A 13,748-nucleotide genomic window follows, 5' to 3' on the forward strand; every position below is an offset into this window, starting at 1 on the left:
TACAATTACAAATTACAGGATACACGAGATTTAGGGCATTAACCCCAACAATCTTCTACTTGTCCTAAAGCTAGTGGGGTGTACAAGATAAGAAAATACAAGTACACAACATAATAAACTAGGGCAGAACATGCCCAGTACAAGATCTCCCACTTGCCCTAGTCCAGCCGTGGTTTGACCCATAGACCCACATTTTGCAAGTGACCCTTAAACACTGTAGCCGTGAGGGCCTTCGTAAACGGATCAACAACGTTGTGCTCTGAAGCTATCTTCCTGACAATCACATCCCCTTGATGCACAATCTCTCGGATGAGATGATACTTTCGCTATATGTGCTTGCCACGCTTATGACTCTTAGGCTCACGGGAATTAGCCACAACACCGCTATTATCACAATAAAGTATGATGAGCTTTGACATGTCTGGAACAACTTCAAAATTAGTCAGAAATTTACTGAGCCAAACGACCTCCTTAGCAGTTTCACAAGCCGTTACATATTTAGCCTCCATGGTGGAGTCTGCAATGCATCCCTACTTGGTGCTTCACTATATTACTGCCCCTTCGTTGAGAGTGAACACTGATCTTGAAGTGGATTTACAAGAATCCTTATCAGTCTGAAAATCAGAGTCCGTGTATCCTGTAAGGATCAAATCCTTAGAACCATACACAAACATGTAGTCCCTCGTTCTTCGTAGATACTTGAGGATATTCTTAACAGCTGCCCAGTGATCTAATCATAGATTAGATTGATATCTATTGACTATCCCCACTGCATAGCAGATGTCAGGTCTAGTACATAACATCGCATTACATCAAACTGCCCACGACAGATGCATAAAGAACCTGTCTCATATCCTCAACCTCTTGAGGTGTCTTAGAACACTGTTCCTTAAACAAAGTAACTCTGTGCCTGAAAGGCAAGATGCCCCTCTTGGAGTTCTGCATCGAATACTTGACAATCATCTTGTCAATATACGACATCTGAGACAGTGCTAGCATTTTGTTCTTTAGATCTTGAAAGATCTGAATACCAAAAAAAAACCAAGCCTCTCCTAAATCTTTTATTTAGAATTGGGTCGCTAACTAGTTCTTAACTATAGTCAGTAAACCTACATCATTCCCAATGAGTAGGATATCATATCTATATACAACACTAGAAAAACTACTGAATTGTTGATGATTTTCTTGTATACACAAGTCTCATCAACGTTCTGGGTAAAACCATAATATTTGATCACAGTATCAAACCTTATATTTCAAGATCGAGATGCTTGTTTCCGTCCATAAATAGACTGATTAAGCTTGCAAACCTTTTTCTCTTGACCTTGGACTATGAATCCCTTGGGTTGCACCATATAAATTGTTTCTTCAAGATTTCTATTCAGACCGAACCATGTCCAACAGGGTTCGATTTCTCCTCTATAATACACTATTTTGCTGAGGTGTATTAGGTGTTGAGAGTTGGAAAACTATTCCATGTTCTATAAAATAGTTCTGAAAAGATGAATAAAAAAACTCTCCACCTTGATTAGATCGAAGTGTTTTAATCGTTCTATTTAATGCATTTTAACTTCAGTCTTGAATTCTTTGAACTTTTCAAAGGACTCAGACTTCTGTTACATTAAATAAACGTACCCATATCTAGAATAATTATAAATGAAAGTGATAAAATATTCATAACCTCCGCTGGATCTTACATTCATCGGACCACAAAGGTCTGAATGCACTAGATCTAGAGGCTCTTGGGCCTTACAACATTTTCTAGTAAAAGGACATTTTTCATTTTGCCTTCAAGGCATGACTCACACACAGGTAAAGAATTTTCTTCTAACTGGCTTAAAGGTCCATTCTATTGGGGTTGATGCTCTAAAGTCTCGTGTCCTGTTGTTTGTAAATAATTTGTACGAACGCTTGTGATGTATAATATATGATATTTTACTTCACTTCTTGATTTTGCTTAGTTGAATGTTTTATTTGCTTTATCAGAAACCAATAAACCTAAAATCCCTGGTTGTCTTTATGTAACTTAAGCACATATGTGGTGACATACAAGTGGATCACGTATTAAGTGATAACCAAAATGGTCTATAGTTATATAGATATAGGAGGAAAACTTTATCCTAGTAACGTTACGGATGCGGCTCACTTTGTGGTATGGTCACAAGTGTTATGACTTGTCACAGATGGTCTGATCTTGATCATTCGTGTAGAGGGGGTGTCCTATACAAAGAGTTTGTATACGACCTGACCACGAAATGTTAACGTCTCGTTAAATAACACCGTTCATGACAGAGATTTCACTTCACTAGGATGACCATAGATAACATGACCTCCATCCTGAGTGAGTTGGGAACTCCTGATTATTGGGGTTGATACCCTAAAGTCTCGTGTCCTGTAGTTTGTAAACAGTTTGTATGAACGCTTGTGTTGTATAATATATGATATTTTACTTCACATCTTATATTTTGCTCAGTTGCTTGTTTTATTTGCTTTTCCACAAATCAACAAACTTAAAATCCCTGGTTATCTGTATGTAACTCAAGCATATATATGGTGACATACAAGTGGATCATGTCTTGAGTGATAACCAAAATGGTCTGTAGTATATGGATATAGGAGGGAAATCTTATCTTGGTAATGCTACAGATGCGGTTTGCTTTGTGGAATGGTCACAAGTGTTGTGACTTATCACAGATGGTTTAATCCTGATCATTCGTGTTGGAGACATGCGAGCGGGGGCATCCTATACAAAGAGTTTGTATAATACCTGACCACAAAGTGTTAACGTCTCGTTATATAACACCGTTCATGACAGAGACTTCACTTCACTAGGATGACTGATAACGGGCGGAAATGCACGTTATCATAGTGCTAAGTTCTTAAATAATGTTGGATTGCGTTATGAAATATGTTAATTTGCGTCCATTAAGCATTAATTTCATAATATTGCGGTCGTATGCGTTCATCGCATTAGAACAATTGATTTTTGTATTTTTGTGCAGAATATGCGTTGACGCAAGGCAAGAATTGCGATCATAGGAAATCATCAGTCGAGCGCAACTTCACCGCAAGGCTTTGCGATGATTGTGTTCGCAAACATTCGCCCGAGAAGAACCGCCGCAACTTGGTCAGTGCAACATGGTGGGCATATCTGGGTGAAAGGCTAATTAATCATGATGGGACAGAAAGCTGATGACAGTCGAATCCGAATTAAGTTGACAGCCGATAACGATCACAAGTACATTCAGCTTTTCGGTGACAACTATTCGGCGCATCAATTAGGAATTAAAGCCGTCCCATCTGAACAACCATGAGAGAGAAGTCGCCGTTCACCTTGGATGTACTATAAATACCAGAGGCATCCTTCGGAAAAGGGGTTAACTGATTGACGAGTTGATTAGTTCACCATCATTTAGTTCGAAGTTCATACGCACGTCTTTGTTCATAGTTTTCTTTCATTTTAAGGCGGACGTGAGGGAGGAAGTTGTGTCGGCAGATCATTTCGGTAAGCTTGGGAGAGCTCCAGAAGCTTCAAGAACAGAGAGAGGGTAGACACCCTCGGAAGCGGGAACATCTTTAGAACCGAATAGAGATTTCAGTGTAAAAGCCTCGGTCAGCAAGGAATTGCTACCAGGCTCTCTATCTTTAACTTCCATTGTTACTTTGTTCTCAAACTCATTTATAAAAAATGAAATTTCCTTCTATATATCTGTTCACTCTCTGTTATTTATGCATGAGTAGCTAAATCAGTTGAATGAGTTGAGAAGCATTTAGCTAGCACAACTAGAGAATCTACATGCTATGCGTTTATCTTGTATTATGTATGCTTCATTCGTCCATTAGAGATACTCGAGAGGGTAGTCTAAGGACAGGATCTAGACTTGGGAAGGTCAAGTTAGAATCTAGGATCGGAAGAGCCAGGTTAGAACGCATAATCAAGAGATAAGAGCTCAGGAATGAGCACTATTTGTTATCAACGCATCGCATGCATCCTAGAGATAGGATATGATTGTATGCGGTCACCTTGCTTTTATGCATTTGCATCATTGCATAGGACAAGAGTAGAGACTTAGAGATAAGCTCTATGGACAATTTTGCATTCAATACATGCGTCCTAAACTTAGGAGCATCGCATTTGCATTGGAAAATGACTTGTTGTGCATGGTTGTAACATGATCGCATAGTCTGACGCATTCCCAAGTAACACTAGCTAAAGATCTTCTCAACCCGTTCATTGCATACTCATTGTATCTATCACACAACTGCCTTTTCTTAAATCCGCCGCAATTGTTATTTTTCTTCATTAATGCAATCAACAACAAACGAAAAATTTATTTATTTGGTTACCGCAAGGTTTTCATAAAAATTATCAACGCAATCTATTTTCACAAGTCCCTGTGTTCGACCCTAAACTTACTAGGAAACTCAGAGGAATTACACTTGGATTTTGCTGTGGAAACTTGAGTGCACAACGTAACTTCATCAACGCATGTCATCCATATTTTCACTTCACAAAATTAAGCATCAATGACCATAGGTAACATGACTCAATCTTGAGTGAGTTGGGAACTCTTGCCATTGAGAGCGGTCCTTTGATTTGTATGGGTGCGAGTGGCCAGGTCACTGATTCAAACCTACCATTTTGAGGATTTGTCTGATTTGGGAGCTGGGAACTCAGCTACACAAGATGGAATTCACTCCTTCCCCGAGGTAGAGGTAAGTAGATAGATAACTCCTTTAAGAGTTAATTCCCGGGCTTGATCGATGTAGCACCACACACATTCTCTTAGCCCGAGAGGTGTTCATACATAGTTGGACTATGTTATATTGTTCATTAGAGGAATAAGTGTACTTAAGGAGTGAGATGTAACTACAGGGGAACAACGATAATTTGGCTCAACTGTACTTACAAGCATCTGTGAAGGGTCATCGTACTCATGATTGGTTATATTCGACGGACACAGAAATATATCTGTGGTAAGAAGAGTTGAGCTGTTGGTCTTTAATGGAATGCCTGACAGTTAATGGATGGTGGATCTCGTGGCTAAAGAGTTTAGTTAGCTATTCACGGACCGTTGGAGCTTCGAGCCACAGGTCCATTAGGTCCCCTGGGTAGCTTGGGTAAAGTCGAGAATCAGTGTTTGGGTCAGTTTGAAATGTTCAAATTGACAAAGGAAGTTTGATTATATATGATATAATTGGACTGGTTAATTATACATGACATAATTGGCTAAATGAGATACATTATTTGGAAGAAATTAGATATAAATATGATTTATATTAAGTAGAGGATAAATTACTATAGTAGATATGTGATATCAAATTACAGGGTAAAAATATAATATGATTATATTTATTATTGATTTAATTGGTTAATTATATGATAACTAACCTAAAATATCTGTCGGATGTGCATTAGTGGGAACAATATCGGTTATTGTAATCGATGAATAAAAATGAAATTTGTTTCATTTTGAATCGTTCAGAAAAGATCTAAGGTTTGCATTGTTGTGAAAAAGGAATCGATCGCTTAAACTCGAGAGCCTATACGATAGTTGCTCAGCGCCTAAACGATCGCCTACCTAGCACCTAAACGATCACACACTAATTCCTAAACGATCGGTTAGATTTCCTAAACGATCATATAGTGTGTCGTGTTTGTTAAATGATCACCTACTGTTTTCTAAACGATCGTTCAGTAAAATCTACATGATCGTGTAGTTTCTTCTAAGTGATAAGCATTTTGCTATGCGATAGCTTCATATTCTCTCCACTTGCTTATCGCCTACACGATCAGTTCTTCCTTCTACCTCTACCAAACTCATCGAAGATCACACTTTGGGTTCTCACTCTGAGAATACCTAAGGCTTCTTTCTGGTGGTGTCGTCCCCGCTGCGTTCGTGTGTTTGTGATTGTTTGTGTTTCTATAGTCGACGCATCTACTGGGCGTTGGTTGTTTGGGTAGAGGTCTTCCGCTGCATTGAGTTCCAAAGTTTTAAGAGCGTCTTCAACTGGTATGAGAACTCTCTCCCTTGTTATTTCTTGTTTAAAGCATGCCGTTAATTACTGTTTGTTTGCATAACTGTGCGTATATAGTGTATTTCAGTCACGTGAAATTGGAGCGATCCGAACGCGCTCATGGAACTCTTCGTTAAGAGATCCTTCACTCCTGCCATTGAGGGCGGTCCTTTGATTTGCATAGGTGCGAATGGCCAGGTCGCCGACTCAAACCTACCACTTTGGAGATTCGTCTAATTTGGGAGCTGAGAACTCAGCTATACAAGATGGAATTCTCCTTTCCCGAAGCAGGGGTAAGTAGATAGATAGCTCCCTTAAGGACTGATTCTAGGGCTTGAACGATGTGGTGCCACACACCTTCTCTTGGCCCAAGAGGTGTTCACACATAGTTGGACTATGTTGTATTGTTCATTAGAGGGATAAGTGGTACTTAAGAAGTGAGATGTAACTATAGAGGCAAAACGTTAAATTAGCCCAGCTATACTTACGAGTATCTGTGAAGGGTTATCGTACTCATGATTGGTTATATTCAATGGACACAGAAATATACCTGTGGTAAGAAGAGTTCAGCTGTTGGTCTTTAGTGGAATGCCTAGCAGTTAACGGATGGTGGATCTTGTGGCTAAAGAGTCAGCTATTCACGTACTGTTAAAGCTTTGAGCCATAGATCCATAAGGTCCCCTTGGTAGCTTGGATAAAGTTGAGAATAAGTTTTTGGGTCAGTTTGAAATGTTCAAATTAACAAGAGGGAGCTCGATTATATATGATATAATTGAACTGGTTAATTATATGTAATATAATTAATTGAATATATGAGATACATTATTTTGGAGAAAATTGGATATAAATATGATTTATATCAACTAGAGAAGAAAACACTATAGTAGATATATGATATCAAACTATAGGTTAAGAATATAATAAGATTATATTCATTATTTAATTAATTAGGCAGTTATGAGATAATTGACCGAGTATTTCTCCGGAATCGTGCGAAAGTGGGAAGTTCGAATTCAGTTCTTGTAACTAAAGAATAAAATGAATTTTTTTTTAATTTTGTAAAAAATAGTAGAAAAATCGCTCACGATGTGAAAGTACACAATCGCATAGCATGAGAGCCTATATGATAATGCCCATCTTTCTAAACGATCGCACACCCGCGTACTAAACGATCGCCCACGATTTCTAAACGATTGCTTTCATTTTCTATACGATCGCTTAGCACCAAGCAGACATAAACGATCGTTTACCATTTGATAGACGATCGCTTAGCTAAACCTACACAATCGTGTACCCCGACCTAAACGACTAGCACCCGACTATACGATAGTCTTCTACTATCTTCCACTTGCTTGTTCGTTCTACACGATCGCTTTTCCTCCTTCCCTCTACCAATTCTATCAAATTCCACCCTTTGGATTCTCACTCCGAGAATATTGAGGGCTTCGAGTGGTGGTGTTGCCCCCGGTTGCTGTTAGTTCGTGCACTGCTGTTCGTGTAGACGATCGTGGTGCTGCTAGGTGACTGCTTGCTGGACGATCAGGAGCAAGAAGAGTTCGCTTCCGCTGGACTGAGTTTGATTGAAGAAAGTCTTCAACTGGTACGTATTCTCAGTATCTTGTATTTATTTGTTAAATCATGCTAATAATTAGTGTTTACAATGCATATATGTTTGTTAGAATGTATATGTGGTAATTCTGTCACAATGACATCAGAAATATCCGCTTCCGCTTATAGATCTCTTGTGTAAGAGTTCTTTCACATTCTTTACCAACCTCTCAATCCTATTGAGATTAATTGTCCTAATCTTAGGTGCCAAAGATGGAAATTTTTTTTAGGAGAAATTCTAAGTCGCTTATTTTTAGTTATGATAGTTTTAAAAATCTCTATGTTATGGAGGTCATTTGTTGCTAACGGCCTTAGCACATACAAATTATTTTCCAGTTGAGAAGAACATATATCATCACCATTCTTAGTAATAAATACTTTATTATAAGAAAAATTAGGTTGATATTTACATTCTAACAGACACTTTACAGACACTAAGTTCCTCTTTAAATTAGGAACAACAAATACATCATTCAAAATGAGAAATTTGTTATGTAAAGTTAATCGGAGACCTTCCACTGCCACAGTTGAGACGACGTGCTCAGTTCCAACTTGCATCGTCATCTCACCAGCACCAAGCTGCTGCCAGGAACTAATTCCCTGAAATGAAGAATAAACATGGTTAGTGGACTCAGAGTCAATAATCCAGGCAGAATTATCATTCTTCTCTAAATAAGTCTCCAAAACAAGCAAATCATATTTACCTTGTTTGACCTTCTTCTTTTCTGCCAAATATTTGGGGTAGTCTCCCTTCCAGTGTTTGCACTAGTTGTAATGGAAACATTTTCCTTTGTCAACCCTCACTGGTTGTCTACCCCTTGTAGCAGCAGCTTGTGGGTTAGCAGGAGCCTTCTTCTTACCAACCTTCTTCTTCTTCCACTTTCTAGTGCCTGAAGAAAAAGGTGCAGACTTAGTTCCAGAGGTTGAACCTTTATGGAACTTTTTAGATGATTAAGAAACATTTGTTTCACTCTTATTTTTCTTGCTTTTCAACAAGGATTGAAATGTTTGCAGCTCATTGAGCAGAGTAGTAAGCTTGTAGTCAATCCTGTTTATAACAACATTGCTATAGAAATGAAGGAAGCTATCTGGTAAAGATTCCAGAATTATGCTAACTTAGTTGGCCTCATCGATGCTCGACCCGTTCATCTTAGCCATGTTGAAGTGGATCATCATGTTGAGAACGTGTTCCCAAACAGATGATCTCTCTTGCATCCGTGAGTTGAAGATGTACTTGAGAGCGTCGTGCCTGAGCTGTGTGGATGGTTGTACGAACATTCCCTGTAAGGACTCCATGATCTTATGTGTAGTGACCATGGGCTCATGCTTCTTGAGCAAAACTTCGTTAAGGCTGACCAAGATGTACGCTCGAATCTTCTTGTTCGACTTTGTCCATCGCTAATATACTTTCCGAACATTTCGAGGAGCAGTAGAAGCTGGAATGGGAGGACACTCCTCCATCAGAACGAATCGGAGATCATTGATGATTAAAATCGTGTTTATTGTATTTTTCTAACTAGCGTAGTTTTCGCCAGTTAGTTTATCGGTGGCAAGTAAGCTAAGAGTCGTAGTAGCCATAATATAATTTCTAAAATAGAACAAACTTAATGAAGTCTACTTGCATTAAACCACTTTTGGAAAACCAATCATGTTTTAACAAAATAGTCTAGTGTACCCTAAGTTATATCTATTTTGAAATGATGCTTCAGTGAGGCAGGACAAAAGTCACCGTAGGGTGATCAAGTGCCCCGTCATTGAAATGAGACAATCTCAACCATTAGATAGAAACAACTCATTGTAACTAAATCTAATAGTCACCATTGTTTGGTCCATAATTTGTTAACATCCTTAACAATTCTGTGTAAGTGTAACCCCTTATTTTAGGTTCTAGAGTCTCGCCCTAATAAGCCAACCTTAGGAAAAAGTTGATCAGAATAAGAGACTAAAGCAACTCAATCCATTTCTAGAGATCAAATAAATAGTCATGCAAAACTTCCATCCTTTAGGGGGACACCCACGATGCCACGAGGCGATGTATGAAACTTTATCCAACCTAATGAGAGAAACTGAGGGATATGTTCTCACATGTCCCGCTCCCACTTACTATGAACACTTTCTCTATTCACCTTGGTATTGACCTACCCAAATGCCACCTGTAGAGGGACACCCATGGTGCCTTGAGGCCGAGGATAGATCTCATGGTGTGAACTTTTAAGGAGAAACATGTAGAGGTTAAAGTGAAGTATCATATACTCCATTTTCTTCCCACTGAATGTTCTACCTAAGATTCATTAACTTAGAAAATCCGACTACTGATTTTAACTAAGTGATTTGTTTAATTTGCTAAAAAACAACACTTGCTTTTGATGATTAAACAACTTTGATTCAAGTCTTATTAAACTCTTTAATAGACTTTCATCAAATTTGTATGCATGTAAAAAATCTGTCTAATTCACCTTTCCAGGTAGGGGTTTGGAACAAGTGAACCGGGTCTTGAACTGTTTGCCTTGGACTGCTCCACCAAGAACCCTTGCAGCTTGATCGTATAGTGAACTCCTGATCATCGAGTAACGAGCGTTGAGTATAAATGGTCGTGTATAAGCGATCGCGTAGCTTTTGACTATGCGATGAGCATTAAAGTCTACACAATCGTGCAACATGCATCGAGTATCGCATACCATGCGATTGTGTAGCTACTAACTATGCGATGAGCATGATAGTCTACATGATCATGTAGCGAGCGTCAAGTATCGTATACTATATGATCGTGTAGCTACTAACTATGCGATGAGCATGATAGTATACATGATCGTTTAGCACGCAAGCCTTGCATCGAGTATCATATGCCGCACGATCATCTACCCATCGAGTGCCTATGCAATCATGCAGCCAAAGTAACACGATCGTGTACAAACTCTACACGATCGCGTAGCACTAGCTATGTGATCATTTAGCAGATGCTACACGATCGTGCAAAAAACTCTACACGAATGTATAGCAAAATCTAAATGAACGTTTAGCTCTAACTACACGATGCGGCCACCGTTTCGTCTTCTCCATCGAAACGAACTGCAGCCTTTCTTCTGAAGCTTCACGAACGACTCAAAACCAAATGAATACAGACTCGATTGCAAGTTTAATGCCCAAAAAATGCGGGGGTCCTTACAAATTTAACTTTTGCAATTTAAATAGAAAGCCAAAAATAGAGATTACTACCCCAAAACATCCATCAACAAACATCCACATTCATTTAACATTTAAACGCAATGCAGGTATTAAAACCCACCTCTACTATAAACAATTTCAATACAGAAATGGAATTTGAAATCAGAACGCAAATCTAGCTCTGATACCAATTGAAGGAACTCGTTTTTAAAGAGATTCATGAGCGGAAGCGGATCGTTCAAATTCCAACTTGATTGAAAAGCACAAATTTACAGTAAAAATATAGTTTATGCATTCTAATTAAAATTGCAACATGGTTTTTAAACAAGAAATAGGGTTCAAGGGAGTATACCTTTGAAGAACGTTTGTTCGCGTAAACTCCTCTTGAATTATCATGAACTCGAACACAACAGCAATCTTGAAGACTTTCTTCAAGAAATTCACGAACCAAAACTAGACACAACCAATTGGAACCTTACGTATACTCGGGGTGGGAGTCCAGGAGTTATGGGCTCTGACTATTTTGGTAAGGAGAGATTTTTAGTTTTGAGGAGGAAGAAGATTGAGGAAGAACACTATCGTATAGAAAACTTCTCAATTGTTTAATCTCTGTGTTTTTTCATGTAAATCTTTTCTTTCCTGTCGTATAGACTATTCAGGGAAAAATAGAAAATCATTTCTTTTATCTAATTTTTCACAAAAAATCACTTAACCACCCACTAAGGTGGTTGAAGAGAAAAAAGAGATTATTATTCAAAATAATAATTAATATAAATAAATATGATAACCAACTTATCATATTATATTTATAATCTATAGTTTTAATATTGTATCATATACAATATAACTATAGTTCTTTTTCTCTATTTTATGGCATTTAATATAAATCACATTTATATTATAATTAACAATTATTTGAATCTCACTCAAATATTTCTTTCCTCCAATTAAACTATAATATATCAAATATATTATAATTTATATCATATATAATTGGATCAATTTAATTATATATAATATAATTAAATTCCCTCTTATTAATTTGAACAATTCTAATTAACCCAAAAACTGATTCACAACAAAATCCTTTTGAGTTACTAAGGGGACCTTTTGGACCTATAGCTTAAAGCTCCAACGATACGTGAATAATTAATTAAACTCTTTAATTACATTATCCACCATCCATTAACTGTCGGACACTCCACTAAAGATCGATAGCTACACTTTTTGTACTGCAGATATATTTTTGTGTCCATTGGATATAATCAATCAACAGCATAATGACCCTTCACAAATTTCTCACAAGTATAGCTAGGCCAAATTACCGTCTTCCCCTTGAAGTTACGTCTAACTCCTTAAGTACCACTAATTCCTCTAATGAATAATAGATCATAGTCCCACTATGACTATACCCCTCTCGAGCCAGGAGAGGGTGTGGCGCCACATTGTTCAAGACATGAAATCAGCCTTTAAGGGAGCAATTTATCTACTTACTTCTGTATCGGGGAAAGAGTGAATTCCATCTTATGTAGCTGAGTTCCCAGCTCTCCAATCAGACAAATCCCCAAAATGGTAAGCTTGTTGATCGGCAATCTGGCCACTCTCACCCATACAAATCAAACGACCGCCTTCATAGGCAGGAGTTCACAACTCACTCAAGATTAAGGTCATGTTACCTATGGTCATCCTAGTGAAATGAAAGTCTCTTTTATGAACGACGTTATATAGTGAGACTAAGCATTTCGTGGTCCGGTCTTATACAAGCTCATTTGTATAGAATATCCCCGCTCGTATGTCTAATACATGAATGATCAGGATCAGATCATTTATAGCACTTTATAACATTTGTAACATCTAAAAAGCAGGCCATACTTGTAGTGTCAACAAGATAAGGTACCCAACCTTATCCATATACTACCGACTATTTAGGTTATCACTTAAACATGATCCGTCTATATGTCTCCACATACATGTTTAAGTTACAACGATAAACTCTGATGTTAGTTCATTGGTTTGTGGTTAATGCTGAAGGAACTCTTTTCGAAGAGCATCCATGAGCGCGTTCAGATCTTTCCGATTTCATTGTGACCGAAATTATCACACACACATTCTATCAAGCAGTTATGCAATTTACACTAATTAATGACATGCTTCGAACAATAATACTCAAGGGAAAGAGTTTTCATACCAGTTGAAGACTCTTTTCAAACGTCGAACTCAGAAGCAGTGGAAAAACCTCTACTCGAACTCTATCGCTCAGCAAAACAGTCGGCTACGGCAACATGATCGTCTACACGAACGACAGCAATATGAACAGTCAAGAACAAGAAAGCAGCGGGGACGACACCTCCAATTGGAGCCCTTGGTATTCTCGGAGTGAGATTCCAAAGTGTCGTCTTTGGTGAATCTGGTAGAGGTCGGAGAAAAGACAAATCGTGTAGACGATAAGCAAGTGGGAGAGAAAGAGCTATCGTATAGCAAGGGTGCTTATCGTTTAGAAGAAGCTACACGATCATGTAGGTTTTACTAAGCGGTCATTTAATAAAAGGTATATGATCGTTTAGAAAATGCGACACGCTATGCGTTCGTTTAGAGACAGGCGTGCGATCGTTTAGACGCAGGTGTGTGATCGTTTAGACAATGAGCAACTATTGTATATGCTCTCAAACTAGGCGATCGTTACGTTTTCACACTGATTGCGAATTTTCGAACATTTTGCAAAGTGAAACAAATTTTCATTTTATTCTTCAATTACAATAACCGACTTCGGATTCTCCCACTAACACACGACCGAGGAGAAGTTTTCAGCCAATTATCATATAATTAACCAATTTAATAATTAATGAATATAATCATATTATATTCTTACTCTATAGTTTGATATCACATATTTACTATAGTAATTTCTCCTCCACTTGATATAAATCATATTTATATCTAATTTCCTCCAAAATAAT

This window comes from Benincasa hispida, chromosome 12, assembly GCF_027475165.1.
Source record: "Benincasa hispida cultivar pf3 chromosome 12, pf3_genome.v1.1, whole genome shotgun sequence".
In the NCBI taxonomy this organism is placed as follows: domain Eukaryota; kingdom Viridiplantae; phylum Streptophyta; class Magnoliopsida; order Cucurbitales; family Cucurbitaceae; genus Benincasa; species Benincasa hispida.